Source organism: Phocoena phocoena, chromosome 20 (assembly GCF_963924675.1).
Source record: "Phocoena phocoena chromosome 20, mPhoPho1.1, whole genome shotgun sequence".
In the NCBI taxonomy this organism is placed as follows: domain Eukaryota; kingdom Metazoa; phylum Chordata; class Mammalia; order Artiodactyla; family Phocoenidae; genus Phocoena; species Phocoena phocoena.
This window is the reverse complement of record NC_089238.1, coordinates 16,665,923-16,670,592: the sequence shown is the minus strand read 5'-3', so window position 1 is coordinate 16,670,592 and position 4,670 is coordinate 16,665,923.

The following is a 4,670-nucleotide window of genomic DNA, read 5'->3' as shown; positions in this document are numbered from 1 at the left end:
TTGTAGGCTGAGACTCTTCTCTGTCCTGAGATGGAGCTCTCTGCAGGAGTTAGGGTGCCCAGTAGGAGGAGTGTTTGCCTTGTGTGAGGCTTTGCTGTAATTGGTGAGCAGATCCAGAATGGAGGACGGTCCCTTGAGAAAAGAGTGGGTGGAGTGGGGCATAATCCAAGTCGCGAGGGCAACTTGGCCTCTGTAGTCAAATCTTTTCTACATCTTCTTACACTCCTCACCCCTGTGGCTTTGGAAGGATTGTATACTTCTGTTCACTGGATAGTTTTTTTGTTGTTTTTTTTGTGTGTGTGTGTTTGTGGTATGCGGGCCTCTCACTGTTGTGGCCTCTCCCGTTGCGGAGCACAGGCTCCGGACGCGGAGGCTCAGCGGCCATGGCTCACGGGCCCAGCCGCTCCGCGGCATGTGGGATCCTCCCGGACCGGGGCACGAACCCGTGTCCCCTGCATCGGCAGGCGGACTCTCTACCACTGTGCCACCTGGGAAGCCCCACTGGATAGTTTTTTAAACCATATTGAGATTTTGTCTGTTTTGGGTGAATTCCTGGCCCAGATCAAGGGTGACCACTAACTCCTGGCCAAATGCTTGGGTAATTCTTTCCTTTTATAAGACAGACAGTTGAAAAAAAGGATTTTTGAAGAAACTGTCCTTTTATCTTCTATTAAGGTACTTCCATTCAAGATACTAAATAATATTTCTGGCCAATTTAGCAGAAAAGGAATTTTATTTAAAGAGTTGATGGGCAGACTACAGGCTGAGCTTTCCAGACCTACACCCTAGACCGTGACAGAATGATCTGGACTGGGAAACTGCTGCCCCTTTCACAAAGCCCTGCTGCCCTCAACCCTGTCTGTCATCAGGCGGCCTTCACCCCATCTTCTCCTGGGCTGCCTGCATTTGAGTTGTCCTCTAGCTTGGTCACATGCCTTCCTCAAAACAGGGAAAAGTCAGGACTTGTATTTTTGTTGTTGTTGTTGTTTTTGCGGTACGTGGGCCTCTCACTGTTGTGGCCTCTCCCATTGCGGAGCACAGGCTCCGGACGCGCAGGCTCAGCGGCCATGGCTCACGGGCCCAGCCGCTCCGCGGCATGTGGGATCTTCCTGGACCGGGGCACGAACCCGTGTCCCCTGCATCGGCAGGCGGACTCTCAACCACTGCGCCACCAGGGAAGCCCAGGACTTGTATTTTTTATTCCTATAAAGAGAAGACAAACTGCACCCATGAATGCTCAAAGAAAGGAATACCCTGACTGTAGAAAGTGACCATACAGGTGCAAACGTCCACTTAAAATAAATAATAGAAATTGTCAGCACTTCTCATCTTCCTATTGGTGAAGTGGAAATTGTTTATTTTTTAATTCCAAAAGTGAATGCCCACTTCTCTCCCACTTTTGTAGAGGTGATAGAAAGATGCTCTTCAACAGTCAAGCTCTGTTGAAGCCCCTGCTGCCTCACCTCCTTTCTTATTTTTTTTGCGGGGGGGCGCCTCACGGCATATGGGATCTCAGTTCCCCGACCAGGAATCAAACCTGTACCCGCTTCAGTGGAAGCATGGAGTCCTAACCACTGGACTGCCAGGGAATTCCCCCACCTCCTTTCTTAATATAGCTGACGGAAAGTGAGCTATATTCCCATCAGAGGCACTTCCTCTATTACAAAAGAGCAAGCACACTAGTCTGTAGAGAGGAAAATTCTAGGTGGCAGACCCTCTCAGGCTAGCTTGTCTTCACGTGAATGATCTTTTAGCAGTGGGCCCACTGAGTTCCTCTTGGCCAGCTGCCAAGTCTCATGTCTTCCCTTAGGCGGGAGCACCTGACATATGTCAGTTGGCCATGTGTCCCTTGGCCCTGACTTGCTCTGCTCATCACTGCCACTGTCATCACTTACAGCTTCCACTTATCCTGTGGCTGCCAGTTGTTGCAAGTCTTGAGCAGTACATTAGAGTTCTGCAGAGGAACAGAACCAATAGGATATGTCTATGTATCTCTATACAGATATATGAGGAGATTTATTATGGGAGCTGGCACACATCATTATGGAGGCTGAGAAATCCCACGATATGCTGTCTGCAAGCTGGAGACTCAGGAAAGCCAGGGCTATAATTCAGTTTGAGTCTGAAGGCCTGAAAACTAAGAGGCCACTGGTGGGAGGCCCAGAGTCTAAAGGCTTGAGAGCCAGGAGCTCTGATGTCCAAGGGCAGGAGAAGATGGATGTCCCAGCTCAAGAAGAGAAAAAATTCACCCTTTCTCCACCTTTTTGTTCTCTTCAAGCTCTCATCAGATTGGATGATACCCACCCACATTGTTGAGGGCAGATCTTTACTCAGTTTACTGATTCAAATGCTATTCTCTTCTGAAGCACCCTCACAGATAATCCTAGAAAAAATGTTTTACCAGCTGTCTGGGCATCCCTTAGCCCGGTTAAGTTGACACGTAAAATTAACCATCACAAGCAGCCCTTCAGGTGAGACTGAAGCAGCTTTCAACATCCTCATTCTGTACTTCCTCAAATACAAACTGTTTCACAATTTGATGATTCGTGTGAGTTTGTCAGGAGGTCCAAACCCAACGAAATCATGAATTAAGTCAGACACTTCAAGTCTCACACATGCAAGCACTCCTTACGTTGTTCCAAGGACTCCACGATAATGTCAGTGTCAAATTTGTTGCTAAATTGCTTCTGAAATTCCAGAATGGGGCAGCAGTTAACATCTTGAACATTCCTCTTAAGTAATAAGGCTTCATGCTGCAATCACACTTTGATCAAGAGCCTGTAATAGGTTATATTAGGATGTAAACAGATGACACGGTGGAGAGAGCTCAGTAACTGTTGGAGGAAATCTTGCTGTGTTAGCAAGAATAAGATTTGTTTTTTTTAATTTTTGGCTGCACCACGGGGCGTACAGGATTTTATTAGTTCCCTAACCAGGGATCACACCGGTGCCCCCTACAGTGGAAGCGTGGCGTCTTAACCACTGGACTGCCAGGGAAGTCCCCAAGAAGAATTTTGAAGTTTGTTTCTTCTTGCAATAATTTAGAAATGTATCCTGGGAAACATTAGCTAAAATAACAAGTATCTACCAAGTCATCCAGCCTCTTTGGCTAGACCTGAAGTGAACAGCAAGACTGGACTTCACAGCACCTTTAAAGCCATCAGATTGGCAGTGATAAACCAGAAGTAAACTGGTTTCACCTCCAGGTCCTCGCTGGGGCTGGAGCCAAACATCAGGAGGCACCTGTGTCCTCTTTCTTTTTTCCTTTTTAACTATTTATTTATTTATTTTGGCTGTGCCAGGTCTTAGTTGCTGCATGCGGGATCTTCATTGTGGCATGTGGGCTTCTTAGCTGCGGCATTCAGACTTCTTAGTTGTGGCATGCGAACTCTTTAGTTGCAGCATGCATGTGGGATCTTGTTCCCCAACCAGGGATTGAACCCAGGCCTCCTGCACTGGAAGCACAGAGTCTTACCCACTGGAACACAGGGGAAGTCACTTTCTTTTTCTTTTTTTTCTCTTTTTTTTTTACATACCATGGTATGAAGCCTGAAATAGTGCTTCTGCAACATGCTTTTTTAAGTCCGGTTTATTGAGGTATAATTTACATATAGTAAAATTCATCTTCCTTTGGTGTACAGTTCTGAGTTTTGACAAATGTATACAGTCATGTAACAAGCACAAGTGAGATATACAGCATTTTCATCACTCCAACAAGTTCCTGGCACCTTTTGTGGTCAACCTCTGCCCCCTAAACCCCTAAACCCAAACCCTGGCAACCATCCATTTGATTACTAAAAGTTCACCTTTTCCAGAATGTGGCCTTTTGTGTCTGGCTTCTTTCACTTAGCACGATGTTTTTGAAATTCACCTATGTGTGCCACAGGCATTTAAAAAACTTTATTACCGAAAATTTCGAACATATAAAAGTCAAATAGCATAAGAGACCACCCTGTGCCTGACACCAAATTTGAACAATTATCAACCCAGGGCCCATTTAATTTCATCTACAGTCCCGCCCATCATGTAGCAAATCCCAGATATATCATTTCATCTATAGGCATTTCGATGTGTCTTCTCTAAAAATTTAGGGCTTTCCTGGGGGGGAAGGGATAAACTGGGAGACTGGGATTGACATATACACACTGCTATATATAAAATAGATAACTAATAAGAACCTACTGTACAGCACAGGGAATCCTACTCAATAGTGGCCTATATGGGAAAAGCATCTTAAAAAAAAAAAAAGAGTGGATATATGTATATGTATAACTGACTCACTTTGCTGTACACTTGAAACTAACAACATGGTAAGTCACCTATACTCCAATAAAAATTTTAAAAATAATTTAGAAAATAAATAAAAATTTAGAACTTTGTGTTTTTGTTTTTTGGGGGAGGGGCTTGTTAACGACAGTACTATTATCCAACTTATTTTATTTTATTTATTTATTTTTCACGCACCGAATGGCATGCGGGATCTTAGTTCCCCCATCCGGGATCCAATCCACGCCCCCTGCAGTGGACGCGCGTAGCCCTAACCGTTGGACCGCCAGAGATGTCCCATATCCCACTTATTTTAGATAAAACTTTTTGGCAAGACTCGTTCACGGTAGAGGGTGCCAACTTCCTTTAGCAGCGCGCACTACGAGCCAAAATGCCTTGCCGCT